General features: G+C 43.5%; 10 non-coding genes and 39 pseudogenes across 10 annotated transcripts; all 49 read left to right on the forward strand.

The window, feature by feature from the left end:
* Positions 1–181: 181 nt before the first annotated feature.
* On the forward strand, positions 182–300 carry LOC136762087 (uncharacterized; annotated as a pseudogene).
* Positions 301–514: 214 nt separating this feature from the next.
* Positions 515–633, forward strand: LOC136761977 (uncharacterized; annotated as a pseudogene).
* A 215-nt stretch (positions 634–848) lies between these two features.
* Positions 849–967, forward strand: LOC136762080 (uncharacterized; annotated as a pseudogene).
* Positions 968–1194: 227 nt separating this feature from the next.
* On the forward strand, positions 1195–1313 carry LOC136762454 (5S ribosomal RNA). The gene has a single exon (XR_010820653.1). It is a non-coding gene; the product is annotated as a 5S ribosomal RNA (ribosomal RNA).
* Positions 1314–1543: 230 nt separating this feature from the next.
* On the forward strand, positions 1544–1662 carry LOC136761880 (uncharacterized; annotated as a pseudogene).
* A 210-nt stretch (positions 1663–1872) lies between these two features.
* Positions 1873–1991, forward strand: LOC136760790 (uncharacterized; annotated as a pseudogene).
* A 209-nt stretch (positions 1992–2200) lies between these two features.
* LOC136760999 (uncharacterized) lies at positions 2201–2319 on the forward strand (annotated as a pseudogene).
* A 216-nt stretch (positions 2320–2535) lies between these two features.
* LOC136762203 (uncharacterized) lies at positions 2536–2654 on the forward strand (annotated as a pseudogene).
* A 216-nt stretch (positions 2655–2870) lies between these two features.
* LOC136761423 (uncharacterized) lies at positions 2871–2989 on the forward strand (annotated as a pseudogene).
* A 214-nt stretch (positions 2990–3203) lies between these two features.
* On the forward strand, positions 3204–3322 carry LOC136761978 (uncharacterized; annotated as a pseudogene).
* Positions 3323–3537: 215 nt separating this feature from the next.
* Positions 3538–3656, forward strand: LOC136761847 (uncharacterized; annotated as a pseudogene).
* Positions 3657–3866: 210 nt separating this feature from the next.
* LOC136762090 (uncharacterized) lies at positions 3867–3985 on the forward strand (annotated as a pseudogene).
* A 210-nt stretch (positions 3986–4195) lies between these two features.
* On the forward strand, positions 4196–4314 carry LOC136762437 (5S ribosomal RNA). The gene has a single exon (XR_010820636.1). It is a non-coding gene; the product is annotated as a 5S ribosomal RNA (ribosomal RNA).
* A 209-nt stretch (positions 4315–4523) lies between these two features.
* On the forward strand, positions 4524–4642 carry LOC136761000 (uncharacterized; annotated as a pseudogene).
* Positions 4643–4858: 216 nt separating this feature from the next.
* On the forward strand, positions 4859–4977 carry LOC136762204 (uncharacterized; annotated as a pseudogene).
* Positions 4978–5187: 210 nt separating this feature from the next.
* On the forward strand, positions 5188–5306 carry LOC136761551 (uncharacterized; annotated as a pseudogene).
* Positions 5307–5526: 220 nt separating this feature from the next.
* On the forward strand, positions 5527–5644 carry LOC136762412 (5S ribosomal RNA). Its single transcript, XR_010820611.1, has one exon. It is a non-coding gene; the product is annotated as a 5S ribosomal RNA (ribosomal RNA).
* A 216-nt stretch (positions 5645–5860) lies between these two features.
* On the forward strand, positions 5861–5979 carry LOC136760930 (uncharacterized; annotated as a pseudogene).
* Positions 5980–6202: 223 nt separating this feature from the next.
* Positions 6203–6321, forward strand: LOC136761443 (uncharacterized; annotated as a pseudogene).
* A 210-nt stretch (positions 6322–6531) lies between these two features.
* LOC136762206 (uncharacterized) lies at positions 6532–6650 on the forward strand (annotated as a pseudogene).
* A 210-nt stretch (positions 6651–6860) lies between these two features.
* LOC136761823 (uncharacterized) lies at positions 6861–6979 on the forward strand (annotated as a pseudogene).
* Positions 6980–7199: 220 nt separating this feature from the next.
* On the forward strand, positions 7200–7318 carry LOC136761434 (uncharacterized; annotated as a pseudogene).
* A 214-nt stretch (positions 7319–7532) lies between these two features.
* LOC136761979 (uncharacterized) lies at positions 7533–7651 on the forward strand (annotated as a pseudogene).
* A 214-nt stretch (positions 7652–7865) lies between these two features.
* On the forward strand, positions 7866–7984 carry LOC136761848 (uncharacterized; annotated as a pseudogene).
* Positions 7985–8211: 227 nt separating this feature from the next.
* On the forward strand, positions 8212–8330 carry LOC136762643 (5S ribosomal RNA). Its single transcript, XR_010820837.1, has one exon. It is a non-coding gene; the product is annotated as a 5S ribosomal RNA (ribosomal RNA).
* Positions 8331–8544: 214 nt separating this feature from the next.
* On the forward strand, positions 8545–8663 carry LOC136761980 (uncharacterized; annotated as a pseudogene).
* Positions 8664–8878: 215 nt separating this feature from the next.
* On the forward strand, positions 8879–8997 carry LOC136761849 (uncharacterized; annotated as a pseudogene).
* A 227-nt stretch (positions 8998–9224) lies between these two features.
* LOC136762644 (5S ribosomal RNA) lies at positions 9225–9343 on the forward strand. Its single transcript, XR_010820838.1, has one exon. It is a non-coding gene; the product is annotated as a 5S ribosomal RNA (ribosomal RNA).
* Positions 9344–9553: 210 nt separating this feature from the next.
* Positions 9554–9672, forward strand: LOC136761171 (uncharacterized; annotated as a pseudogene).
* A 210-nt stretch (positions 9673–9882) lies between these two features.
* On the forward strand, positions 9883–10001 carry LOC136761949 (5S ribosomal RNA). The gene has a single exon (XR_010820413.1). It is a non-coding gene; the product is annotated as a 5S ribosomal RNA (ribosomal RNA).
* A 209-nt stretch (positions 10002–10210) lies between these two features.
* On the forward strand, positions 10211–10329 carry LOC136761659 (uncharacterized; annotated as a pseudogene).
* Positions 10330–10545: 216 nt separating this feature from the next.
* LOC136762110 (uncharacterized) lies at positions 10546–10664 on the forward strand (annotated as a pseudogene).
* Positions 10665–10874: 210 nt separating this feature from the next.
* Positions 10875–10992, forward strand: LOC136760732 (uncharacterized; annotated as a pseudogene).
* Positions 10993–11208: 216 nt separating this feature from the next.
* On the forward strand, positions 11209–11327 carry LOC136761545 (uncharacterized; annotated as a pseudogene).
* A 219-nt stretch (positions 11328–11546) lies between these two features.
* Positions 11547–11665, forward strand: LOC136762531 (5S ribosomal RNA). The gene has a single exon (XR_010820728.1). It is a non-coding gene; the product is annotated as a 5S ribosomal RNA (ribosomal RNA).
* Positions 11666–11888: 223 nt separating this feature from the next.
* Positions 11889–12008, forward strand: LOC136761748 (uncharacterized; annotated as a pseudogene).
* Positions 12009–12218: 210 nt separating this feature from the next.
* Positions 12219–12337, forward strand: LOC136761424 (uncharacterized; annotated as a pseudogene).
* A 214-nt stretch (positions 12338–12551) lies between these two features.
* LOC136761981 (uncharacterized) lies at positions 12552–12670 on the forward strand (annotated as a pseudogene).
* Positions 12671–12885: 215 nt separating this feature from the next.
* On the forward strand, positions 12886–13004 carry LOC136761850 (uncharacterized; annotated as a pseudogene).
* A 227-nt stretch (positions 13005–13231) lies between these two features.
* On the forward strand, positions 13232–13350 carry LOC136760642 (5S ribosomal RNA). The gene has a single exon (XR_010820261.1). It is a non-coding gene; the product is annotated as a 5S ribosomal RNA (ribosomal RNA).
* A 210-nt stretch (positions 13351–13560) lies between these two features.
* Positions 13561–13679, forward strand: LOC136761508 (uncharacterized; annotated as a pseudogene).
* Positions 13680–13894: 215 nt separating this feature from the next.
* On the forward strand, positions 13895–14013 carry LOC136762455 (5S ribosomal RNA). The gene has a single exon (XR_010820654.1). It is a non-coding gene; the product is annotated as a 5S ribosomal RNA (ribosomal RNA).
* Positions 14014–14233: 220 nt separating this feature from the next.
* On the forward strand, positions 14234–14352 carry LOC136761179 (uncharacterized; annotated as a pseudogene).
* Positions 14353–14568: 216 nt separating this feature from the next.
* On the forward strand, positions 14569–14687 carry LOC136761511 (uncharacterized; annotated as a pseudogene).
* A 221-nt stretch (positions 14688–14908) lies between these two features.
* On the forward strand, positions 14909–15027 carry LOC136762025 (uncharacterized; annotated as a pseudogene).
* A 206-nt stretch (positions 15028–15233) lies between these two features.
* Positions 15234–15352, forward strand: LOC136761941 (uncharacterized; annotated as a pseudogene).
* A 206-nt stretch (positions 15353–15558) lies between these two features.
* On the forward strand, positions 15559–15677 carry LOC136762125 (uncharacterized; annotated as a pseudogene).
* Positions 15678–15893: 216 nt separating this feature from the next.
* LOC136762480 (5S ribosomal RNA) lies at positions 15894–16012 on the forward strand. Its single transcript, XR_010820678.1, has one exon. It is a non-coding gene; the product is annotated as a 5S ribosomal RNA (ribosomal RNA).
* A 209-nt stretch (positions 16013–16221) lies between these two features.
* LOC136762016 (uncharacterized) lies at positions 16222–16340 on the forward strand (annotated as a pseudogene).
* Positions 16341–27950: the final 11610 nt, after the last annotated feature.

A 27950-nucleotide genomic window follows, 5' to 3' on the forward strand; every position in this document is an offset into this window, starting at 1 on the left:
ATACTCTCTATCTGTCTGGAGGAGATATAATTGAAGTATTGTACACATACCCGGCTACTTTCAACACCCTTTGCTGCACTGATATTTTTCCCTCCATTATTCTTTTTTCTTTTTTTTTTTTGCTGGAAGTTCCGTCAATACCCGCCAGCCTTAAAGAGACATCATGCAGCCGGGCCTCTCGGCTTTCGGCCACACCGTCCTGAACGCGCCCGATCTCGTAAGATCTCGGTAGCTAAACGGGGCAGGACCTGGTCAGTACATGAATGTGAGACCTCCTAGAAATACCAGGTGCTGCAAGCTTTTTATGTCTGCTGGGTAAGTTTATCGTAGCTCTTAATACTCTCTTTCTGTATGGAGGAGATATAATTGAAGTATTGTACACGTACCCGGCTACTTTCAACACCCATTGCTGCACTGATATTTTTCCCTCCATTTTTTTTTTTTTTTTTTTTTTGCTGGAAGTTCCGTCAATACCCGCCAACCATTAAGACACATCATGCAGCCAGGCCTCTCGGCTTGCGGCCACACCGCCCTGAACACCCCCAATCTCGTCAGACCTCGGAAGCTGAACGGGGCAGGGCCTGTTCAGTACTTGCATGGGAGACCTGCTGGAAATAAAAGGTGCTGCAAGCATCTTACGTCTCCTGAGTAACTTCATCGTAGCTCTTAATACTCTCTTTCTGTCTGGAAGAGATATAATTGAAGAATTGTACACGTACCCAGCTACTGTCAACACCCTTTGCTGCACTGATATTTTTCCCTCCATTTTTCTTTTTTCTTTTTTTTTTTCTGGAAGTTCAGTCAATACCGTCCAGCCTTTAAAAGACATCATGCAGCCAGGCCTCTTGGCTTGCGTACACATTGTCCTGAACGCGCCCGATCTCATCAGATCTCGGAAGCTAAACGGGCCAGGGCCTGGTCAGTACTTGAATGTGAAAACTCCTGGAAATACCTTGTGCTGCAAGCTTTTTACGTCTCCTGGGTAACTTCATCGTAGCTCTTAATACTCTCTTTCTGTCCGGAGGAGATATAATTGAAGAATTGTACACGTACCCGGCTACTTTCAAAACCCATTACTGCACTGATATTTTTCCCTCCATTTTTCTTTTTCTTTTTTTTTTTTTTTTTTTTTTTGCTGGAAGTTCTGTCAATACCCGCCAGCCATTAAGAGACATCATGCAGCCAGGCCTCTCGGCTTGCGGCCACACCGTCCTGAACGCGCCCGATCTCGTCAGATCTCGGAATTTAAACGGGGCAGGGCCTGGTCAGTACTTGGATGGGTGACCTCCTGGAAATGCCAGGTGCTGCAAGCTTTTTACGTCTCCTGGGTAACTTCATCGTAGCTCTTAATACTCTCTTTCTGTCTGGAGGAGATATAATTGAAGAATTGTACACGTACCCGGCTACTTTCAAAACCCATTACTGCACTGATATTTTTCCCTCCATTTTTCTATTTTTTTTTTTTTTTTTTTTTTTTTTTATTGCTGGAAGTTCCGTCAATACCCGCCAGCCTTTAAGAGACATCATGCAGCCAGGCCTCTTGGCTTGTGGCCACATTGTCCTGAACGCGCCTGATCTCGTCAGATCTCGAAAGCTAAACGGGGCAGGGCCTGATCAGTACTTGGATGGGAGACATCCAGGAAATACCTGGTGCTGCAAGCTTTTTACGTCTCCTGGGTAACTTCATCGTAGCTCTTAATACTCTCTATCTGTCTGGAGGTGTTATAATTGAGGAATTGTACACGTACCCGGCTACTTTCAACAGCCTTTGCTGCACTGGTATTTTTCCCTCTATTTTTCTTTTTTTTTTTTGCTGGAAGTTCCGTCAATACCCGCCAACCTTTAAGAGACATCATGCAGCCAGGCCTCTCGGCTTGTGGCCACACTGTCCTGAATGCGCCCGATCTCGTCAGATCTTGGAAGCTAAACGGGGCAGGGCCTGGTCAGTACTTGGATGGGAGACCTCCTAGAAATACCAGGTGCTGCAAGCTTTTTACGTCACCTGGGTAACTTCATCGTAGCTCTTAATACTCTCTTTCTGTCTGGAGGAGATATAATTCAAGTATTGTACACGTACCCGGCTACTTTCAACACCCTTTGCTGCACTGGTATTTCTCCCTCCATTTCTCTTTTTTTTTTTTGCTGGCAGTTCCGTCAATACCCGCCAGCCTTTAAGAGACATCATGCAGCCAGGATCTCGGCTTGCGGCCACACCATCCTGAACGCGCCCGATCTCGTCAGATCTCGGAAACTGAATGGGGCAGGGCCTGGTCAGTACTTGGATGGGAGACCTCCTGGAAATACCAGGTGCTGCAAGCTTTTTACGTCTGCTGGGTAAGTTTATCGTAGCTCTTAATACTCTCTTTCTGTCTGGAGGAGATATAATTGAAGTATTGTACACGTACCCGGCTACTTTCAACACCCATTGCTGCACTGATATTTTTCCCTCCATTTTTCTTTTTCTTTATTATTATTTCTGGATGTTCCGTCAATATCCGCCAGCCTTTAAGAGACATCATGCAACCAGGCCTCTCGGCTTGCGGACACACAGTCCTGAACGCGCCCGATCTCGGAAGATCTCGGAAACTAAACGGGGCAGGACCTGGTCAGTACTTGGATGGGAGATCTTCTGGAAATACCAGGTGCTGCCAGCTTTTTACGTCTCCTGGGGAACTTCATCGTAGCTCTTAATACTCTCTTTCTGTCTGGAGAATATATAATTGAAGAATTGTACACGTACCCGGCTACTTTCAACACCCATTGCTGCACTGATATTTTTCCCTCCATTTTTCTTTTTCTTTATTATTATTTCTGGAAGTTCCGTCAATATCCGCCAGCCTTTAAGAGACATCATGCAGCCAGGCATCTCGGCTTGCGGCCACACCGTCCTGAACGCGTCCGATCTCGTAAGATCTCGGAAACTGAGTGGGGCAGGGCCTGGTCAGTACTTGGATGGGAGACCTCCTGGAAATACCAGGTGCTGCAAGCTTTTTACGTCTGCTGGGTATGTTTATCGTAGCTCTTAATACTCTCTTTCTGTATGGAGGAGATATAATTGAAGTATTGTACACGTACCCGGCTACTTTCAACACCCATTGCTGCACTGATATTTTTCCCTCCATTTTTTTTTTTTTTTTTTTTTTGCTGGAAGTTCCGTCAATACCCGCCAACCATTAAGACACATCATGCAGCCAGGCCTCTCGGCTTGCGGCCACACCGCCCTGAACACCCCCAATCTCGTCAGACCTCGGAAGCTGAACGGGGCAGGGCCTGTTCAGTACTTGCATGGGAGACCTGCTGGAAATAAAAGGTGCTGCAAGCATCTTACGTCTCCTGAGTAACTTAATCGTAGCTCTTAATACTCTCTTTCTGTCTGGAAGAGATATAATTGAAGAATTGTACACGTACCCGGCGACTTTCAACACCCTTTGCTGCACTGATATTTTTCCCTCCATTTTTCTTTTTTCTTTTTTTTTTGCTGGAAGTTCCGTCAATACCGTCCAGCCTTTAAAAGACATCATGCAGCCAGGCCTCTTGGCTTGCGGACACATTGTCCTGAACGCGCCCGATCTCATCAGATCTCGGAAGCTAAACGGGCCAGGGCCTGGTCAGTACTTGAATGTGAAAACTCCTGGAAATACCTTGTGCTGCAAGCTTTTTACGTCTCCTGGGTAACTTCATCGTAGCTCTTAATACTCTCTTTCTGTCTCCAGGAGATATAATTGAAGAATTGTACACGTACCCGGCTACTTTCAACACCCTTTGCTGCACTGGTATATTTCCCTCTATTTTTCTTTTTTTTTTTGGCTGGCAGTTCCGTCAATACCCGCCAGCCTTTAAGAGACATCATGCAGCCAGGCCCCTTGGCTTGCGGCCACATTGTCCTGAACGCGCCGAATCTCATCAGATCTCGGAAGCTAAACGGGGCAGGACCTGGTCAGTACTTGAATGTGAGACCTCCTAGAAATACCAGGTGCTGCAAGCTTTTTACGTCTCCTGGGTAACTTCATCGTAGCTCTTAATTCTCTCTTTCTGTCTGGAGGAGATATAATTGAAGAGTTGTACACGTACCCGGCTACTTTCAACAGCCTTTGCTGCACTGATATTTTTCCCTCCATTTCTCTTTTTTTTTTTTGCTGGCTGTTCCGTCAATACCCGCCAGCCTTTAAGAGACATCATGCAGCCAGACATCTTGGCTTGCGGCCACACCGTCCTGAACGCGCCCGATCTCGTCAGATCTCGGAAGCCAAACGGGGCAGGGCCTGGTCAGTACTTGGATGGGAGACCTCCTAGAAATACCAGGTGCTGCAAGCTTTTTACGTCACCTGGGTAACTTCATCGTAGCTCTTAATACTCTCTTTCTGTCTGGAGGAGATATAATTCAAGTATTGTACACCTACCCGGCTACTTTCAACACCCTTTGCTGCACTGGTATTTCTCCCTCCATTTCTCTTTTTTTTTTTTGCTGGCAGTTCCGTCAATACCCGCCAGCCTTTAAGAGACATCATGCAGCCAGGATCTCGGCTTGCGGCCACACCATCCTGAACGCGCCCGATCTCGTCAGATCTCGGAAACTGAATGGGGCAGGGCCTGGTCAGTACTTGGATGGGAGACCTCCTGGAAATACCAGGTGCTGCAAGCTTTTTACGTCTGCTGGGTAAGTTTATCGTAGCTCTTAATACTCTCTTTCTGTCTGGAGGAGATATAATTGAAGTATTGTACACGTACCCGGCTACTTTCAACACCCATTGCTGCACTGATATTTTTCCCTCCATTTTTCTTTTTCTTTATTATTATTTCTGGAAGTTCCGTCAATATCCGCCAGCCTTTAAGAGACATCATGCAACCAGGCCTCTCGGCTTGCGGACACACAGTCCTGAACGCGCCCGATCTCGGAAGATCTCGGAAACTAAACGGGGCAGGACCTGGTCAGTACTTGGATGGGAGATCTTCTGGAAATACCAGGTGCTGCCAGCTTTTTACGTCTCCTGGGGAACTTCATCGTAGCTCTTAATACTCTCTTTCTGTCTGGAGAATATATAATTGAAGAATTGTACACGTACCCGGCTACTTTCAACACCCTTTGCTGCACTGGTATTTTTCCCTCTATTTTTCTTTTTTTTTTTTGCTGGCAGTTCCGTCAATACCCGCCAGCCTTTAAGAGACATCATGCAGCCAGGCCCCTTGGCTTGCGGCCACATTGTCCTGAACGCGCCCGATCTCGTCAGATCTCGGAAGCTAAACGGGGCAGGACCTGGTCAGTACTTGAATGTGAGACCTCCTAGAAATACCAGGTGCTGCAAGCTTTTTACGTCTCCTGGGAAACTTCATCGTAGCTCTTAATACTCTCTATCTGTCTGGAGGAGATATAATTGAAGTATTGTACACGTACCCGGCTACTTTCAACAGCCTTTGCTGCACTGATATTTTTCCCTCCTTTTTCCATTTTTTTTTTTTTTTTTTTTTGCTGGAAGTTCCGTCAATACCCGCCAGCCTTTAAGAGACATCATGCAGCCAGGCCTCTTGGCTTGCGGCCACACCGTCCTGAACGCGCCCGATCTCATCAGATCTCGGAAGCTAACGGGGCAGGGCCTGGTCAGTACTTGGATGGGTGACCTCCTGGAAATACCTGGTGCTGCAAGCTTTTTACGTCTCCTGGGTAACTTCATCATAGCTCTTAATACTCTCTTTCAGTCTGTAGAAGATATTATTGAAAAATTGTACACGTACCCGGCTACTTTCAAAACCCTTTGCTGCACTGATATTTTTCCCTCCATTTTTCTTTTTTCTTTTTTTTTTTGCTGGAAGTTCCGTCAATACTTGCCAGCCTTTAAGAGACATCATGCAGCCAGGTCTCTTGGCTTGCGGCCACACCGTCCTGAACGCGCCTGATCTCATCATATCTCGGAAGCTAAACGGGGCAGGGTCTGGTCAGTACTTGGATGGGTGACCTCCTGGAAATACCTGGTGCTGCAAGCTTTTTTGTCTCCTGGGTAACTTCATCGTAGCTCTTAATACTCTCTTTCTGTCTGGAGGAGATATAATTGAAGAATTGTACACGTACCCGGCTACTTTCAAAACCCATTACTGCACTGATATTTTTCCCTCCATTTTTCTTTTTCTTTTTTTTTTTTTTTTTTTTGCTGGAAGTTCCGTCAATACCCGCCAGCCATTAAGAGACATCATGCAGCCAGGCCTCTCGGCTTGCGGCCACACCGTCCTGAACGCGCCCGATCTCGTCAGATCTCGGAATTTAAACGGGGCAGGGCCTGGTCAGTACTTTTATGGGTGACCTTCTGGAAATACGAGGTGCTGCAAACTTTTTACGTCTCCTGGGTAACTTCATCGTAGCTCTTAATTCTCTCTTTCTGTCTGGAGGAGATATAATTGAAGAATTGTACACGTACCCGGCTACTTTCATCAGCCTTTGCTGCACTGGTATTTTTCCCTCTATTTTTCTTTTTTTTTTTTGCTGGCAGTTCCGTCAATACCCGCCAGCCTTTAAGAGACATCATGCAACCAGGCCTCTCGGCTTGCGGACACACAGTCCTGAACGCGCCCGATCTCGGAAGATCTCGGAAACTAAACGGGGCAGGACCTGGTCAGTACTTGGATGGGAGATCTTCTGGAAATACCAGGTGCTGCCAGCTTTTTACGTCTCCTGGGGAACTTCATCGTAGCTCTTAATACTCTCTTTCTGTCTGGAGAATATATAATTGAAGAATTGTACACGTACCCGGCTACTTTCAACACCCTTTGCTGCACTGGTATTTTTCCCTCTATTTTTCTTTTTTTTTTTTGCTGGCAGTTCCGTCAATACCCGCCAGCCCTTAAGAGACATCATGCAGCCAGGCCCCTTGGCTTGCGGCCACATTGTCCTGAACGCGCCCGATCTCGTCAGATCTCGGAAGCTAAACGGGGCAGGATCTGGTCAGTACTTGAATGTGAGACCTCCTAGAAATACCAGGTGCTGCAAGCTTTTTACGTCTCCTGGGAAACTTCATCGTAGCTCTTAATACTCTCTATCTGTCTGGAGGAGATATAATTGAAGTATTGTACACGTACCCGGCTACTTTCAACAGCCTTTGCTGCACTGATATTTTTCCCTCCATTTTCCATTTTTTTTTTTTTTTTTTTTTTCTGGAAGTTCCGTCAATACCCGCCAGCCTTTAAGAGACATCATGCAGCCAGGCATCTTGGCTTGCGGCCACACCGTCCTGAACGCGTCCGATCTCGTAAGATCTCGGAAACTGAGTGGGTTAGGGCCTGGTCAGTACTTGGATGGGAGACCTCCTGGAAATACCAGGTGCTGCAAGCTTTTTACGTCTGCTGGGTAAGTTTATCGTAGCTCTTAATACTCTCTTTCTGTATGGAGGAGATATAATTGAAGTATTGTACACGTACCCGGCTACTTTCAACACCCATTGCTGCACTGATATTTTTCCCTCCATTTTTTTTTTTTTTTTTTTTTTGCTGGAAGTTCCGTCAATACCCGCCAACCATTAAGACACATCATGCAGCCAGGCCTCTCGGCTTGCGGCCACACCGCCCTGAACACCCCCAATCTCGTCAGACCTCGGAAGCTGAACGGGGCAGGGCCTGTTCAGTACTTGCATGGGAGACCTGCTGGAAATAAAAGGTGCTGCAAGCATCTTACGTCTCCTGAGTAACTTCATCGTAGCTCTTAATACTCTCTTTCTGTCTGGAAGAGATATAATTGAAGAATTGTACACGTACCCGGCGACTTTCAACACCCTTTGCTGCACTGATATTTTTCCCTCCATTTTTCTTTTTTTTTTTTTTTTGCTGGAAGTTCCGTCAATACCGTCCAGCCTTTAAAAGACATCATGCAGCCAGGCCTCTTGGCTTGCGGACACATTGTCCTGAACGCGCCCGATCTCATCAGATCTCGGAAGCTAAACGGGCCAGGGCCTGGTCAGTACTTGAATGTGAAAACTCCTGGAAATACCTTGTGCTGCAAGCTTTTTACGTCTCCTGGGTAACTTCATCGTAGCTCTTAATACTCTCTTTCTGTCCGGAGGAGATATAATTGAAGAATTGTACACGTACCCGGCTACTTTCAAAACCCATTACTGCACTGATATTTTTCCCTCCATTTTTCTTTTTCTTTTTTTTTTTTTTTTTTTTTTTGCTGGAAGTTCTGTCAATACCCGCCAGCCATTAAGAGACATCATGCAGCCAGGCCTCTCGGCTTGCGGCCACACCGTCCTGAACGCGCCCGATCTCGTCAGATCTCGGAATTTAAACGGGGCAGGGCCTGTTCAGTACTTGGATGGGTGACCTCCTGGAAATGCCAGGTGCTGCAAGCTTTTTACGTCTCCTGGGTAACTTCATCGTAGCTCTTAATACTCTCTTTCTGTCTCCAGGAGATATAATTGAAGAATTGTACACGTACCCGGCTACTTTCAACACCCATTGCTGCACTGATATTTTTCCCTCCATTTTTTTTTTTTTTTTTTTTTTGCTGGAAGTTCCGTCAATACCCGCCAACCATTAAGACACATCATGCAGCCAGGCCTCTCGGCTTGCGGCCACACCGCCCTGAACACCCCCAATCTCGTCAGACCTCGGAAGCTGAACGGGGCAGGGCCTGTTCAGTACTTGCATGGGAGACCTGCTGGAAATAAAAGGTGCTGCAAGCATCTTACGTCTCCTGAGTAACTTCATCGTAGCTCTTAATACTCTCTTTCTGTCTGGAAGAGATATAATTGAAGAATTGTACACGTACCCGGCGACTTTCAACACCCTTTGCTGCACTGATATTTTTCCCTCCATTTTTCTTTTTTCTTTTTTTTTTGCTGGAAGTTCCGTCAATACCGTCCAGCCTTTAAAAGACATCATGCAGCCAGGCCTCTTGGCTTGCGGACACATTGTCCTGAACGCGCCCGATCTCATCAGATCTCGGAAGCTAAACGGGCCAGGGCCTGGTCAGTACTTGAATGTGAAAACTCCTGGAAATACCTTGTGCTGCAAGCTTTTTACGTCTCCTGGGTAACTTCATCGTAGCTCTTAATACTCTCTTTCTGTCCGGAGGAGATATAATTGAAGAATTGTACACGTACCCGGCTACTTTCAAAACCCATTACTGCACTGATATTTTTCCCTCCATTTTTCTTTTTCTTTTTTTTTTTTTTTTTTTTTTTGCTGGAAGTTCTGTCAATACCCGCCAGCCATTAAGAGACATCATGCAGCCAGGCCTCTCGGCTTGCGGCCACACCGTCCTGAACGCGCCCGATCTCGTCAGATCTCGGAATTTAAACGGGGCAGGGCCTGTTCAGTACTTGGATGGGTGACCTCCTGGAAATGCCAGGTGCTGCAAGCTTTTTACGTCTCCTGGGTAACTTCATCGTAGCTCTTAATACTCTCTTTCTGTCTCCAGGAGATATAATTGAAGAATTGTACACGTACCCGGCTACTTTCAACACCCTTTGCTGCACTGGTATATTTCCCTCTATTTTTCTTTTTTTTTTTGGCTGGCAGTTCCGTCAATACCCGCCAGCCTTTAAGAGACATCATGCAGCCAGGCCCCTTGGCTTGCGGCCACACCGTCCTGAACGCGCCCATTCTCGTCAGATCTCGGAATTTAAACGGGGCAGGGCCTGGTCAGTACTTGGATGGGTGACCTCCTGGAAATACCAGGTGCTGCAAGCTTTTTACGTCTCCTGGGTAACTTCATCGTAGCTCTTAATTCTCTCTTTCTGTCTGGAGGAGATATAATTGAAGAGTTGTACACGTACCCGGCTACTTTCAACACCCTTTGCTGCACTGGTATATTTCCCTCTATTTTTCTTTTTTTTTTTGGCTGGCAGTTCCGTCAATACCCGCCAGCCTTTAAGAGACATCATGCAGCCAGGCCTCTCGGCTTGTGGCCACACCGTCCTGAATGCGCCCGATCTCGTCAGATCTCGGAAGCTAAACGGGGCAGGGCCTGGTCAGTACTTGGATGGGAGACCTCCTAGAAATACCAGGTGCTGCAAGCTTTTTACGTCACCTGGGTAACTTCATCGTAGCTCTTAATACTCTCTTTCTGTCTGGAGGAGATATAATTCAAGTATTGTACACGTACCCGGCTACTTTCAACACCCTTTGCTGCACTGGTATTTCTCCCTCCATTTCTCTTTTTTTTTTTTGCTGGCAGTTCCATCAATACCCGCCAGCCTTTAAGAGACATCATGCAGCCAGGATCTCGGCTTGCGGCCACACCATCCTGAACGCGCCCGATCTCGTCATATCTCGGAAACTGAATGGGGCAGGGCCTGGTCAGTACTTGGATGGGAGACCTCCTGGAAATACCAGGTGCTGCAAGCTTTTTACGTCTGCTGGGTAAGTTTATCGTAGCTCTTAATACTCTCTTTCTGTCTGGAGGAGATATAATTGAAGTATTGTACACGTACCCGGCTACTTTCAACACCCATTGCTGCACTGATATTTTTCCCTCCATTTTTCTTTTTCTTTATTATTATTTCTGGAAGTTCCGTCAATATCCGCCAGCCTTTAAGAGACATCATGCGACCAGGCCTCTCGGCTTGCGGACACACAGTCCTGAACGCGCCCGATCTCGGAAGATCTCGGAAACTAAACGGGGCATGACCTGGTCAGTACTTGGATGGGAGATCTTCTGGAAATACCAGGTGCTGCCAGCTTTTTACGTCTCCTGGGGAACTTCATCGTAGCTCTTAATACTCTCTTTCTGTCTGGAGAATATATAATTGAAGAATTGTACACGTACCCGGCTACTTTCAACACCCTTTGCTGCACTGGTATTTTTCCCTCTATTTTTCTTTTTTTTTTTTGCTGGAAGTTCCGTCAATACCCGCCAGCCTTTAAGAGACATCATGCAGCCAGGCCTCTTGGCTTGCGGCCACACCGTCCTGAACGCGCCCGATCTCATCAGATCTTGGAAGCTAACGGGGCAGGGCCTGGTCAGTACTTAGATGGGTGACCTCCTGGAAATACCTGGTGCTGCAAGCTTTTTACGTCTCCTGGGTAACTTCATCATAGCTCTTAATACTCTCTTTCAGTCTGTAGGAGATATTATTGAAAAATTGTACACGTACCCGGCTACTTTCAAAACCCTTTGCTGCACTGATATTTTTCCCTCCATTTTTCTTTTTTCTTTTTTTTTTTGCTGGAAGTTCCGTCAATACTTGCCAGCCTTTAAGAGACATAATGCAGCCAGGTCTCTTGGCTTGCGGCCACACCGTCCTGAACGTGCCTGATCTCATCATATCTCGGAAGCTAAACGGGGGAGGGTCTGGTCAGTACTTCGTTGGGTGACCTCCTGGAAATACCAGGTGCTGCAAGCTTTTTACGTCTCCTGGGTAACTTCATCGTAGCTCTTAATACTCTCTTTCAGTCTGGAGGAGATATAATTGAAGTATTGTACACGTACCCGGCTACTTTCAACACCCTTTCCTGCACTGATATTTTTCCCTCCATTTTCCTTTTTTTTTTGTTTTTTTTTTGCTGGAAGTTCCGTCAATACCCGCCAGCCTTTAAGAGACATCATGCAGCCAGGCCTCTTGGCTTGCGGCCACACCGTCCTGAACGCGCCCGATCTCGTCAGATCTCGGAAGGTAAAAGGGGCAGGGCCTGGTCAGTACTTGGATGGGTGACCTCCTGGAAATACCTGGTGCTGCAAGCTTTTTTGTCTCCTGGGTAACTTCATCGTAGCTCTTAATACTCTCTTTCTGTCTGGAGGAGATATAATTGAAGAATTGTACACGTACCCGGCTACTTTCAAAACCCATTACTGCACTGATATTTTTCCCTCCATTTTTCTTTTTCTTTTTTTTTTTTTTTTTTTTGCTGGAAGTTCCGTCAATACCCGCCAGCCATTAAGAGACATCATGCAGCCAGGCCTCTCGGCTTGCGGCCACACCGTCCTGAACGCGCCCGATCTCGTCAGATCTCGGAAAATTAAACGGGGCAGGGCCTGGTCAGTACTTTTATGGGTGACCTTCTGGAAATACGAGGTGCTGCAAACTTTTTACGTCTCCTGGGTAACTTCATCGTAGCTCTTAATTCTCTCTTTCTGTCTGGAGGAGATATAATTGAAGAATTGTACACGTACCCGGCTACTTTCATCAGCCTTTGCTGCACTGGTATTTTTCCCTCTATTTTTCTTTTTTTTTTTTGCTGGCAGTTCCGTCAATACCCGCCAGCCTTTAAGAGACATCATGCAGCCAGGCATCTCGGCTTGCGGCCACACCGTCCTGAACGCGTCCGATCTCGTAAGATCTCGGAAACTGAGTGGGGCAGGGCCTGGTCAGTACTTGGATGGGAGACCTCCTGGAAATACCAGGTGCTGCAAGCTTTTTACGTCTGCTGGGTAAGTTTATCGTAGCTCTTAATACTCTCTTTCTGTATGGAGGAGATATAATTGAAGTATTGTACACGTACCCGGCTACTTTCAACACCCATTGCTGCACTGATATTTTTCCCTCCATTTTTTTTTTTTTTTTTTTTTTGCTGGAAGTTCCGTCAATACCCGCCAACCATTAAGACACATCATGCAGCCAGGCCTCTCGGCTTGCGGCCACACCGCCCTGAACACCCCCAATCTCGTCAGACCTCGGAAGCTGAACGGGGCAGGGCCTGTTCAGTACTTGCATGGGAGACCTGCTGGAAATAAAAGGTGCTGCAAGCATCTTACGTCTCCTGAGTAACTTCATCGTAGCTCTTAATACTCTCTTTCTGTCTGGAAGAGATATAATTGAAGAATTGTACACGTACCCGGCGACTTTCAACACCCTTTGCTGCACTGATATTTTTCCCTCCATTTTTCTTTTTTCTTTTTTTTTTGCTGGAAGTTCCGTCAATACCGTCCAGCCTTTAAAAGACATCATGCAGCCAGGCCTCTTGGCTTGCGGACACATTGTCCTGAACGCGCCCGATCTCATCAGATCTCGGAAGCTAAACGGGCCAGGGCCTGGTCAGTACTTGAATGTGAAAACTCCTGGAAATACCTTGTGCTGCAAGCTTTTTACGTCTCCTGGGTAACTTCATCGTAGCTCTTAATACTCTCTTTCTGTCCGGAGGAGATATAATTGAAGAATTGTACACGTACCCGGCTACTTTCAAAACCCATTACTGCACTGATATTTTTCCCTCCATTTTTCTTTTTCTTTTTTTTTTTTTTTTTTTTTTTGCTGGAAGTTCTGTCAATACCCGCCAGCCATTAAGAGACATCATGCAGCCAGGCCTCTCGGCTTGCGGCCACACCGTCCTGAACGCGCCCGATCTCGTCAGATCTCGGAATTTAAACGGGGCAGGGCCTGGTCAGTACTTGGATGGGTGACCTCCTGGAAATGCCAGGTGCTGCCAGCTTTTTACGTCTCCTGGGGAACTTCATCGTAGCTCTTAATAATCTCTTTCTGTCTGGAGAATATATAATTGAAGAATTGTACACGTACCCGGCTACTTTCAACACCCTTTGCTGCACTGGTATTTTTCCCTCTATTTTTCTTTTTTTTTTTTGCTGGCAGTTCCGTCAATACCCGCCAGCCTTTAAGAGACATCATGCAGCCAGGCCCCTTGGCTTGTGGCCACATTGTCCTGAACGCGCCCGATCTCGTCAGATCTCGGAAGCTAAACGGGGCAGGACCTGGTCAGTACTTGAATGTGAGACCTCCTGGAAATACCAGGTGCTGCAAGCTTTTACGTCTCCTGGGTAACTTTATCGTAGCTCTTAATACTCTCTTTCAGTCTGCAGGAGATATAATTGAAGTATTGTACACGTATCCAGCTACTGTCAACACCCTTTGCTGCACTGATATTTTTCCATCCATTTTTCTTTTTTTTTTTTTTTTTTGCTGGAAGTTCCGTCAATACCCGCCAACCTTTAAGAGACATCATGCAGCCAGGCCTCTTGGCTTGCGGCCACACCGTCCTGAATGCGCCCGATCTCGTCAGATCTCGGAAGCTAAACGGGGCAGGGCCTGGTCAGTACTTGGATGGGAGACCTCCTAGAAATACCAGGTGCTGCAAGCCTTTTACGTCTCCTGGGTAACTTCATCGTAGCTCTTAATACTCTCTTTCTGTCTCCAGGAGATATAATTGAAGAATTGTACACGTACCCGGCTACTTTCAACACCCTTTCCTGCACTGATATTTTTCCCTCCATTTTTCTATTTTTTTTTAATTTTTTTTTCTTGGATGTTCCGTCAATACCCGCCAGCCTTTTAGAGACATCATGCAGCCAGGCCTCTTGGCTTTCGGCCACACCGTCATGAACGCGCCCGATCTCGTCAGATCTCGGAAGCTAAACGGGGCAGGGCCTGGTCAGTACTTCGATGGGTGACCTCCTGGAAATACCAGGTGCTGCAAGATTTTTACGTCTCCTGGGAAACTTCATCGTAGCTCTTTATACTCTCTTTCTGTCTGGAGGAGATATAATTGAAGAATTGTACACGTACCCGGCTACTTTCACCACTCTTTGCTGCAGTGATATTTTTCCCTCCATTTTTCTTATTTCTTTTTTTTTTTGCTGGAAGTTCCATCAATACCCGCCAGCCTTTAAGAGACATCATGCAGCCAGGCCTCTTTGTTTGCGGCCACACCGTCCTGAACGTGCCCGATTTCGTCAGATCTCGGAACCTAAACGGGGCAGGGCATGGTCTGTACTTGGATGGGAGACCTCCTGGAAATACCAGGTGCTGCAAGCTTTTTACGTCTCCTGGGGAACTTCATCGTAGCTCTTAATACTCTCTTTCTGTCTGGAGGAGATATAATTGAAGAATTGTACACGTACCCGGCAACTTTCAACACCCTTTCCTGCACTGATATTTTTCCCTCCATTTTTCTATTTTTTTTATTATTTTTTTTTGCTGGAAGTTCCGTCAATACCCGCCAGCCTTTAAGAGACATCATGCAGCCAGGCCTCTTGGCTTGAGGCCACACCGTCCTGAATACGAAAGATCTCGTCAGATCTCGGAAGAAAAACTGGGCAGGGCCTGGTCAGTAATTGGATGGGTGACCTCCTGGAAATACCAGGTGCTGCAAGCTTTTTACGTCTCCTGGGTAACTTCAGCGTAGCTCTTAATACTCTCTTTCAGTCTGGAGGAGATATAATTGAAGAATTGTACACGTACCCGGCTACTTTCAACACCCTTTGCTGCACTGATATTTTTCCCTCCGTTTTTCTTTTTTTTGCTGGAAGTTCCGTCAATACCCGCCAGCCTTTAAGAGACATCATGCAGCCAGGCTTTTTGGCTTGTGTCCACACCGTCCTGAACGCGCTCGATCTCGTCAGATCGCGTAAGCTGAACGGGGCAGGTCCTGGTCAGTACTTGGATGGGTGACCTCCTGGAAATACCAGGTGCTGCAAGCTTTTTACGTATCCTGTGTAACTTCATCGTAGCTCTTAATACTCTCTTTCAGTCTGGAGGAGATATAATTGAAGAATTGTACACGTACCCGGCTACTTTCAACACCCTTTGCTGCACTGATATTTTTCCCTCCATTTTTCTTTTTTTTGCTGGAAGTTCCGTCAATACCCGCCAGCCTTTAAGAGACATCATGCAGCCAGGCTTTTTGGCTTGCGGCCACACCGTCCTGAACGCGCCCGATCTTGTCAGATCTAGGAAGCAAAACGTGGCAGGACCTGGTCAGTATTTGGATTGGTGACCTCCTGGAAAAACTAGGTACTGCAAGCTTTTTACGTCTCCTGGGTAACTTCATCGTAGCTCTTAATACTCTCTTTCTGTCAGGAGAAGATACAATTGAAGAAATGTACACGTACCCGGCAACTTTCAACACCCTTTGCTGCACTGATATTTTTCCCTCCAGTTTTCTTTTTTCTTTTTTTTTTTGCTGGAAGGTCCGTCAAAACCCGCCCGCCTTTAAGAGACATCATGCTGCCAGGCTTCTCGGCTTGCGGCCACGCCGTCCTGAACGTGACCGATCTCATCAGATCTCGGAAGCTAAACAGGGCAGGGCCTGGTCAGTACTTGGATGGGTGACCTCCTGGAAATACCAGGTGCTGCAAGCTTTATACGTCTCCTGGGTAACATCATCGTAGATCTTAATACTCTCTTTCTGTCTGGAGGAGATATAATTGAAGAATTGTACACGTTCCCGGCTACTTTCAACACCCTTTGCTGAACTGATATTTTTCCCTCCATTTTTCTTTTTTTATTTGCTGGAAGTTCCGTCAACACCCGTCAGCCTTTAAGAGACATCATGCAGCCAGGCCTCTCGGCTTGCGGCTACACCGTCCTAAACGCCCCCAATCTCGTCAGATCTCGGAAACTAAACGGGGCAGGACCTGGTCAGTACTTGGATGGGTGACCTCCAGGAAATACCAGGTGATGCAAGCTTTTTACGTCTCCTGGGTAACTTCATCGTAGCTCTTAATACTCTTTATCTGTCTGGAGGAGATATAATTGAAGTATTGTACACTTTGTCTTAGGGACAGTCTGGCTAGCAGTGACTGAGTGGTTGACAGACGACAAGCAACGGAATGTACGTGCTCTGTGATGTCATAGCAGTCAGCTGAGAGAGGCTCGTGATGTCATCGCTGAGCTGTCTGTCTGTCTGTCTGTCTCTCTCTCTCTCTTTCTCTCTCTCTCTCTCTCTCTCTCTTCCTCTCAATTCAATTCATTTGTATTGTCAAAGCAATTGGACATACATACATACATATATATATATATATATATATACATACATACATACATCCATACATGCTAGAAAGTCATTACTATGTTATCTTAAAGGCTAACTAAGCAGAACATATATCATTATAGAACAGAGTTCATAGGTCAACACATGGTTTTAGGGAACAGGCACGTAGGTCATACCGTTTGACAATGTCTCCAAGGTTCTCATCGTAAATAACAAACAGAAATCAAACTATCTTCTGGGCTGACCTTCTAGCTTGACCGTATCTTTCTTAAGTATACAAGAGAGAAAAGCAGGTGTAAGAAAATAATTTCTAATTTTCCTTCTACACATATATACATACATACATACACATGTAGCGTTATGTTGGGTGTATTTGGATAAGAGCATTTGGGCTCTGAGCTGAAGCACTGATCTAAAGAAGACCTCTCCCCCCCCAAAGTTATCAGATTTCCTTAGCTCATCAGCTTGGAACTGGTTTGCATCAAAGTGACAGTTTTGGGGAGGATGGCACCGAGAAGAGGCCAAATAGTTTGGAATTCTGCTATGAGATGTCTGGAGAAAGGGGCCTGTAGGTGATAAAAACTCTTTGAAGTGGATGAGAGCCGAAATCCCGACATAGAGCTACGAACCCAGGCCAACCGTCATTTCCAAAAGATGGCATGGATTGACATCAGTCATAAATAAAGCCTCCCTCCAATAGGACACTGGGGGCTGAAACGGAAATCCAATCTCAAGAACTCAGGGACCAATCACCTACTGATCTGACAGACTATAAGGAACAGCGGACAGTCTTTCTCTCTCTCTCTCTCTCACCTGAACCAGAAACTCGCTGCCACAGCTCAACCTGTAGCTCTGTTGCCAGAACCGGAATCAGAAACCAACCAAGTCTTTGCCGGCAACAGAAGAGTTAAACTTGGAGAAGGAGATTGAGCCGTACGAAGAATTCTTTTAAAGGACTTTATTAAATAAATAACTTCACAGACCCACCTGATCAGTGGAGTTTTACAGCTGGACAATTGACTAAGTCGACTGAATACGAAAGTGTCAGTCACTTAAATAGCTATTTGAGTCTTAAGAAACTTGACCCTTGGAACAAACAGGGCCCTGCTTTCCTCAAAGACTTCGTCTTCAAGTAACTACGGTGGAACCATGCTTACATAGAAGATTTTGTGCACAACCTTGGAGCCTTCAAACCAATGGAAAATCTGTTTGGAAAAGACTCTACATTCGCGAAACCCCAACTTCCAGGTGCATCGACTGAGTGGAAGTTCTTGGACAAAGCCGAACCGGACTGCCTTTGTTCCAAACCACACGGACCTCGTGCCGTGTGCTGTTATCTGAGCCCGAAGCCAGACAGGCCTCTCTGCGACGAAGTTCACATAAGTTTAACAGTTTGGAGTTTGTGATTCATGACATTTGAGAAATCAATTAGAAATGTTAATCTGTGATTCATAACTCTAGAATGTGTAATATCATTTAGTTTTCTTAAATATAAATGTGAGTTGCATTAAACTGTTTTGTTGATAATTTTAGAAATAAAATCTGTCAACGCCGAGAAATATCTTCTCATTCCTGTTTAACTGTTTAGTCTGAAATTGACACAAGTTAATAGACATTAGATTATTGGTGGCCCTGCCTATCCTTAATCATTGAATAATAATCAGTTAAGGGAAATTGTGGTAACAAATAGGATCTTTCTCAGCACCTAAACGTAAATGAGACTGATATATATATAACGAGAAGTTACCTGACATAAATACTAACCTGCGTAGTTATTTAATGTCTGACTAATAATACTAACGAGAGACTCACCTTCGTCTTACTAACCGGTATTGTAGTCAATGTGTTTATAACCTTTTTTGTTTAACGATTTGTTAAACGGAATGTACGTGCTCTGTGATGTCATAGCAGTAAGCTGAGAGAGGCTCGCACGTGTTAGTCCCATACAAAAAGACAACATAGCATCATCCATCAAGTGGATGTCCATTTCCCTTACAGACAATGGAGGAGTGATGGAGAGTCTCATAAGTCATCCCATAATAATCTCACACAGAGAAAGACCTGTTTTTCTCAATTTGCTGACGATTTCATTGTCATTAGGACTATAGGAAGGGGATCTGGACGTTTGAGTCCTGTTTGTTTGCATATATTAGACAGCTTATTCTTTAATATCCCATTTTGTTTCTCCACTGCTCCAGCTGACTGAGCCTGATGGGGCAGTGAAAATGTTGTTTACCTCGCAGGGCTTTGCATAGTTCCTGCACTATTGTCCCAGTGAAGTGAGTGTTCCTATCACTGGAAATTTCCCTGGAATGCGAAATCTACATATAACATCCCTTAACTGTATTTTTGCTACTTTTACTACTTCAGCCTTCCTACGGGATAGGCTTCAACCCATTTAGAACACCTATATATTATTACAAGTATATATTCATATCCACAACATTTAAGCTTTTGAACACAATCTATTTGCATATTGCAGGATTATGAGCTTGACAAATGTGGCAAGTTCTACAATATTGCTAAGCTGTTACTATAAAACCTGGGGCAAACCAATTTAAAAGACTGATGCACACATCCCCCCTTTGCCCGTGTGGCCAACACCATGCGCCACATGGGCAAACCAGGGAAAGAGTGCCTGTGAGGCAACCAATGCATTAGCAAATGTTTGAGCTCTCTTATGGAAGGTGCAGTGGCCAGTTGCAATTTCCTGGAGCTTTTACAGTGCATCTCAAATTAAATTTCATCCAGCCCCAGGTCATAAAAGTCAAACCCTAGTTACGACATACATAACACATACATTTTGTTGCTTCAAAGAGAATACAAAAGTCAGCAAAACATTCTTTTTTACAAATTCAGTTTGTAAACTGTATTGTACATATATTTGTTGCGTTTTGATTTATAAACATTATACATTGTACAAATCTTAAGTGAAGGGCAATGGACTGATTCTGACTTCATGGCTGTCATTCTATTCATTTGAATAATGTGACATCTCCACTAATAGTACATTATAAATTAAACTATCAATAGAAGAATATGTGCTACTGCGGACGTCATCTGAGCAGTTTCACAATATATTGTAGATTCCTATAATATGGAAAACCTTTAATTATAGTATTTTAACTTATTTCTCCACTGAGTCAAGCATCACTTCAGCGTAGTGGACCTCAGCATTGGTCTGTTCAAGTTGCTGTGAGGCTGTCTTTAAAGCCGCGCCCTCGGCCTACTGTGTCTCAACAAGAACACCAGCATCTTCTCCATATGGGTCAGACATCGGTTCCTTCAGGACACGATTCATAATATGCATATCTGCCATGTGGAATAAATCAGTCTGAAGACACAATGTGTGGTTCACACAACATCAGAGATCGTCCTTATAAAAGGCATCTCTATCACATTAGTTGACATTCGCACAATCTATAAGGTTTCTAGTAAAGGGACAATTCAAAATAATAATAATCTTGATTCCAATTTATCTCATTTATCAAATTATTTCAGTACAGCACTCAGCTGTCGTCAGCAGCATCATATCTCCTGTGTTTATTGAATCAGCTTTACTTCCTAGTGTAGATACTCTTTTTGTGTGGAGTTGTCAAAGTTTCAAAACAATGTGCTTATCTTTGTCCTTTTATCTAACTTAAATACCTGAGAACATTACAATAACTATTACAGCAGCTCCTTCAACACCATAGTTAATAGTAGTTGGGTAAATGATGGCAGTTATTAATCTTTGTTTCTCAATTCATTTTTTACCAATAAACCATAATTTGAAATTATTTCCATACTCCTATTATTCCTATTTTCATTATTATTAGTTTTATGCGGTTGTCATCTAGTATGTGATGTATTCGTCTGTATCAACATCAATATTATTATCATTATTAATACAAGCAGTGTAAATTACCATTCATTACACTCTTGCTCTGTTTGTAATAAGTTATGAACCCTTACACGTACTTACAGTCTCTGCCTTGTCTCTGACTTCTCTCTCTCTCTCTCTCTCTCTCTCTCTCTCTCTCTCATCTCAGGCTGCTTGTCTGCTCAGGCGAACAGGGGGAGCAGAGGAGCACATACGGCTCCTATTGTAGTTAATGAATGTATTTAATCTTTGGAAAATAAGCCTTTTCATTGATCTCAATAATGATGTCCAGGTACTTCAGGAAAGCACATTTTCAAAAAATGTGTCCAGTCAATGATTTCCCCAACTAAGAACCTGCGTGGGCACTAAGACTGTCCTCCTGCGCGGCTCATGTCTTTATTGTGTCACTTCCTCCTATTGAAGTCCAATCTACACCAGTACAGGTTCAGAAGAACTGTTCCCGAATCCAGATTGAACTGATCAATAGTTAATTTCTTACCTACACATTGTATTTAGGGATCTATTTCTAGGGATTTAAAAACTCTTCATTGTGGAACTCATAGCTTCCAAATGAGCACATCGTTAATTTCCTGGAGTATCTGGTTATCTATTTATCAATATGTAAGAAACCTTCACCGAATGTTTGTGGTTGCCTCGGATTCCTATTTCTAAATTTGGCTCTAATTCCATTTCTAACATGTTACTTTTAACTTCTGTATTCGTAAGACCTATTTAAATAACTTAATTTTGTATTATTATTTCTGTTTGCAATAGCATTCTGTGTACAGTTAAATGCTGACTTTCTTGTAGGTCTGTTATTACAACATATTTAACTGGCGTTTTTTAGCTATCATTCTGTAACTATTTGTGACTTATGACTCTCTTAGTCATATTCTGGACTATACAGTACATGAAAAAGTCAAAATATGGACATTTACCTTGCGCAAACTGAAAACGTACAAACATACAAAGAGACACATATTAATTTATATCCATAGTAAATTCAGATACCATGGTTTTGGTTGGCATGTTTTATTGACCTGCAGTGTCTCAAACTACCCTTATTTATTACTTATCTAGTAATTTTCCTTCAGTATCTTGAGGACTGTCATTTATACTGAAAAACATATATATATATTTTTAATTTGTCTTCGGGGCATTCAGATTGAATTATGCCTGTTGTCTTTTCTTTCTTTTCTCTAACAAATGTTTTAAGATAGCTAGCTTTGGTTTCTCATTTCTTAATGCTTTGTATTCCTATTTTGCAAAACCGTTTTTAGGTGCTCAAGTCTATCTGAATCAAAAGTCCCATCTTCTGGAAACCTTAATTTTCTGTCACCTATTGTCCAGTCAAACGCACCGCTTCACTCCATAGTTATCATACATGTACCTTACATGTGTACCTTTAAGTGGCGGGTCGCCCATCTTACTAGAGCTGTTCCCACACAGTAACACGTTTTCCCATTTTCTATGTATCGTTTTGTACACAACAACCAAGGCGTGCAAGCCCGCAAAATAACAATAAACGACAGGGGAGAAAACATAGCAAAAAACAAGAAAACACAAATAATACTAAATCCTATATAGGAATAACAACAAACATGCTTTTCAATGTTTGCATTTATAGAACTTGTATATAACTTAATGACTTTTCTTCATTTACCATAAACACTATAAACTTCTATAAACTATAAACACGTTATTTTATATTATCACCGGCGTATCAGATATTGAACAATTAATTAGCGCTCCTTTTTTTTTTTTTTCTAATAGTAGGTCAAACCTACGCTGCAGTTTACAAACACACTTAAGCCTGCGGGAACCCAGAAAGGAAAACACAGTCCTGTTCCTTCACAAACAAGAAGACACAGTCAAGTCTATGGTAACCCTAAGAAACCATGCTCCTCGGTTATTGGTGTCAATGGATCTCATTATCCTGAAACTTTCATGATCGAAACATGGAATACTGTTTGTCAGTTTCCATAAAACTATGCATTAAGAGTAATGCAACAGTCACTTATCATTTTGAGCAGCTGTATCAATTGATAGTTAGATCTTTGTAATGAAATGAATAGACAGTGATCTCAGATGTAATGTGTGAATTGCATTTTGAAATGGTAATACTTTGATGTTAAGTTGTGTCATTTTAGTTCAATGAACAAATGATCTGAGGTTGATGTGTATTGTATCCAAGCAATTGTAAAAAAGTGTTAGAGTTTTGAAAAATGTGCATTTTGATCATCGGGTGTGAGTTTAGTGTCTAGAGTTTTGAAAAATGACATCAAGGTTCTGAAATGAGTGCCAAAGTGATTGTAAAAAAGTGTAATATCAGGGGACAGTGGCTATTAGTGATCTGGCCTTCCGTGGCCTCTGTATTAATGTAACAGGTCACATTGTATGTGTACACTGATACTTGATAGTATAATATAGTACAAGTAAAAAACATACATAGGTATCATAGAAGTATTTTGCAGAAATGATTATGGATAGTTATCAAAATGGAGAGGAAATGCTAAATCCAGTCTCCCCAGGCTGAGCTTCTATTGCTGCACCTGCTAAGTGGCTGCTGGCCCCACTATATGGATAGAGCCACACCAAGTACAAGAGTCTCCCCATTGCTATTTATATCTCCCTATCCAGTCTTCTATAGGTGTCAGGGTGGGGTGCCTATTCCCCTGCATGCTTTGAAACCTAAAGCACCTGGGACGCACACTTGGGATCCGGTTCCTCTGCCCCTCACATACACATGAGGAATCCTAGGTGCTCAATACGTCATACTGTCTCTTTCATCTCATGTCTAAACTATGGACAAATACATGACTAAACGTGTTTAGTTGCTTTTCCCAGAATGCTTTGTGCCACGATATGCAAATAACGGGGACTATGATTGGCTCCCTGACATTACCCACACTGCGACTGATGCTACCCATTTCACTACCCAACAAAGACCCATAATATGCGTGTGTCTGTCTGTCTGTCTGTCTGTCTGTCAAAGTATGTGTGTCTGTGTATGTTTGTGTGTGTTTGTGTCTGTCTGTCTGTGTGTGAAAGTGTGTGTGTGTCTGTCTGTCTGTCTGTCATGTAACTTGCACATCTGTGAGGGCACCACTAATGCCGAAAGAGATGTACACATATTGTTTATTTTCCATATATATGTATGTATGTATGTATGCATGTCCAATTGCTTTGACAATACAAATGAATTGAATTGAGAGGGAGAGAGAGAGAGAGAGAGACAGACAGACAGACAGACAGACAGACAGAGAGACACACATACACACACACACACACACACACACACACAGAGAGCCAGCCAGCCAGCCAGCCAGCTCAGTGATGACATGACGAGCCTCTCTCAGCTTACTGCTATGACAGCACAGAGCACGTACATTCCGTTTAACAAATCGTTAAACAAAAAAGGTTATAAACACATTGACTACAATACCGGTTAGTAAGACGAAGGTGAGTCTCTCGTTAGTATTATTAGTCAGACATTAAATAACTACGCAGGTTAGTATTTATGTCAGGTAACTTCTCGTTATATATATATCAGTCTCATTTACGTTTAGGTGCCGAGAAAGATCCTATTTGTTACCACAATTTCCCTTAACTGATTATTATTCAATGATTAAGGATAGGCAGGGCCACCAATAATCTAATGTCTATTAACTTGTGTCAATTTCAGACTAAACAGTTAAACAGGAATGAGAAGATATTTCTCGGCGTTGACAGATTTTATTTCTAAAATTATCAACAAAACAGTTTAATGCAACACACATTTATATTTAAGAAAACTAAATGATATTACACATTCTAGAGTTATGAATCACAGATTAACATTTCTAATTGATTTCTCAAATGTCATGAATCACAAACTCCAAACTGTTAAACTTATGTGAACTTCGTCGCAGAGAGGCCTCTCTGGCTTCGGGCTCAGATAACAGCACACGGCACGAGGTCTGTGTGGTTTGGTACAAAGGCAGTCTGGTTCGGCTTTGTCCAAGAACTTCCACTCAGTCGATGCACCTGGAAGTTGGGGTTTCGGGAATGTAGAGTCTTTTCCAAACAGATTTTCCACTGGTTTGAAGGCTCCAAGGTTGTGCACAAAATCTTCTTGGCAAGCAGGGTCTCTCACCGTACTTATTTGAAGACAAAGTCTTTGAGGAAAGCAGGGCCCTGTTTGTTCCAAGGGTCAAGTTTCTTAAGACTCAAATAGCTATTTAAGTGACTGACACTTTCGTATTCAGTCGACTTAGTCAATTGTCCAGCTGTAAAACTCCACTGATCAGGTGGGTCTGTAAAGTTATTTATTTAATAAAGTCCTTTAAAAGAATTCTTCGTACGGCTCAATCTCCTTCTCCCAGTTTAACTCTTCTGTTGCCGGCAAAGACTTGGTTGGTTTCTGATTCCGGTTCTGGCAACAGAGCTACAGGTTGAGCTGTGGCAGCGAGTTTCTGGTTCAGGTGAGAGAAAGAGAGAGAGAAAGACTGTCCGCTGTTCCTTAAAGTCTGTCAGATTAGTAGGTGATTGGTCCCTGAGTTCTTGAGATTGGATTTCGGTTTCAGCCCCCAGTGTCCTATTGGAGGGGGGCTTGATTTATGACTGATGTCAATCCATGCCATCTTTTGGAAATGCCGGTTGGCCCGGGTTCGTAGCTCTATGTCGGGATTTCGGCTCTCATCCACTTCAAAGAGTTTTTATCACCTACAGGCCCCTTTCTCCAGACATCTCATAGCAGAATTCCAAACTATTTGGCCTCTTCTCGGTGCCATCCTCCCCAAAACTGTCACTTTGATGCAAGCCAGTTCCAAGCTGATGAGCTAAGGAAATCTGATAACTTTGGGGGGGGGAGAGGTCTTCTTTAGATCCGTGCTTCAGCTCAGAGCCCAAATGCTCTTATCCAAATACACCCAACATAACGCTACATATGTATGTATGTATGTATATATGTGTAGAAGGAAAATTAGAAATTATTTTCTTACACCTGTTTTTCTCTCTTGTATACTTAAGAAAGATACGGTCAAACTAGAAGGTCAGCCCAGAAGATAGTTTGATTTCTGTTTGTTATTTACGATGAGAACCTTGGAGACAATGTCAAACGGTATGACCTACGAGCCTGTTCCCTAAAACCATGTGTTGACCTATGAACTCTGTTCTATAATGATATATGTTCTGCTTAGTTAGCCTTTAAGATAACATAGTAATGACTTTCTAGCATGTATGGATGTATGTATGTATGTATATATATATATATATATATATATATATATATATATATATATATATATATATATATATATATGTATGAATGTATGTATGTCCAATTGCTTTGACAATACAAATGAATTGAGAGGGAGAGAGAGAGAGAGAGAGACAGACAGACAGACTGACAAACAGAAAAACAGACACACACACAAACACACACACACACAGAGCCAGCCAGCCCGCCAGCCAGCCAGCCAGCCAGCTCAGCCATGACATCACGAGCCTCTCTCAGCTGACTGCTATGACATCACAGAGCACGTACATTCCGTTGCTTGCCGTCTGTCAACCACTCAGTCACTGCTAGCCAGACTGGCTGGCTGGCTGGATGGGGGGGCTGCTTGCTGCTGCTGCGTACCTTAGCAAGCTTATTTGCTTGACCGGCCTTCCTACTCCTCTGCCCACATGCCCACCTATGCCCGATCTGCTGTTCACCTGGATCACAGCTCCGCCCCAACAAGGCAGATCTTCCCAAAAATGGTACAAACTGATCCACGTTCCCCTCCACGGAAAGTTTTAGCCCAAAATAAGGGACACATTCTGTAACAACATAATGGATGCCCACCCAACCTGTGACAAAATTTAGAAAAAAGAAAAACGGTCAGTCCTCCTGGGGGAGGGACACACAGCCACCCTGGCTGCCCAATATGTCAGCGCCTACCACAGCCTGAGGGACACAGTGACACACGAGCACCGGCTGTAAATATAATGTAAATACTCATTTGTAATGCATGTCATTGTATTTCAAAAAAGGAATCTGGAAATAGTAAACCAATTTTCTTTATTTGTATGTATTTAAGATCACATTTTATTACATTTTCTTTTTCTGTACTTGATAACATCTTATTGTGATTCAAAATTCTATTATTTATTTTCCGTATGTATGTATGTATGTATGTATGTATGTATGTATGTGTGGAAGGAAAGTTAGAAATTCTTTTCTCACACCTGTTAATCTCTCTTGTATACTTAAGAAAGATAAGGTCAAGCTAGAAGGTCAGGCCAGAAGGTAGTTTGATTTCTGTTTGTTATTTACGATGAGAACCTTGGAGACTGTCACGGTCTCCCCTGCTTCTACCTTAGTTCACCACCAGAGGTCTCCCTCTCCCAAATACTAGTTTAGTGCTTCTCTTTTCCTTTGTCCAGTCAAACCAGTCTTTCCACATTCTTCCCTACCAGGTGCACCTGTTCTGTCCTCCTCTCCTATCATTGGTCAATCCTTCATTCACCTCGTTCAATCCCTCTCTCCTTCACAGTACACAGTACCCCTCTGTTTCCTAGATTCATCGCGAAGTCTTGCATTCTCTCCTGAATCAATTCTAAGCCTTGTTTCTTGATTGCCTTCCCGTGTATTTTTGACCTCTTGCTTCCTTCTCTCGTTTACCCCTTTCGGATCTCTCTACTAGCCTGTTCGCTTGATCGTTTGACCTGGACTGTCCCTGTTTATGCTCTCTCGTTTTGCCCTTATTGGATTATCTGCTTCAACTCTAAAGCCTGCACTTGGATCCTTTCCTTTTCCTAAAAAAACCTGTGATTCTTATATGTTCAAACCGAATATTGTAAGGGACATATATGCTGCAAAAAACACATATATAAATTGCATAATATTAATGTATTTTTAATCATATATGTCCTACATACAACTAAAGGCATATAGTTTTTGATGAAGTAAAAACATAGGAAAATAGTGCAAATTTAATATGAATGTCCAGCATATGAAGACATGTATAAAACACAGTGCAGTTTAGCAGTATAAGGCTGTACTTAACTCATGCTCTTGCCTTGTCCTAAGTGGAGCCCTATGCCTATAATCAAACATGGTCATATACTGTATAATCAACCTTAGATCAACTGCTCTTTCAAATCCTGTAGGAAAATGAACAGTCCGCATAAAGGTCAGTGATATTTTGACAGCAGATCCTCGAACCAGTTTCTGCACTGTACAATTTCCAAATTTGCCAACTGCATATAAGTGATATTGGTCATCACTGACACAGAGAAAGTGTGAAACCGTGAAAATACTGCCATCTTTCAATATCACAACCGAGTTGTTCCTTTTCTTTGTCTTTGTGTATGTTTGGCTTTGAATGACCTCTCCGTTGATAACTATTCTGTTGTAGTACCTGCCAATAGAGGTCCCAGGTACATCTAGCAATGCATGCAATGCATTCATATTATTTTC

This window comes from Amia ocellicauda, chromosome 10, assembly GCF_036373705.1.
Source record: "Amia ocellicauda isolate fAmiCal2 chromosome 10, fAmiCal2.hap1, whole genome shotgun sequence".
In the NCBI taxonomy this organism is placed as follows: domain Eukaryota; kingdom Metazoa; phylum Chordata; class Actinopteri; order Amiiformes; family Amiidae; genus Amia; species Amia ocellicauda.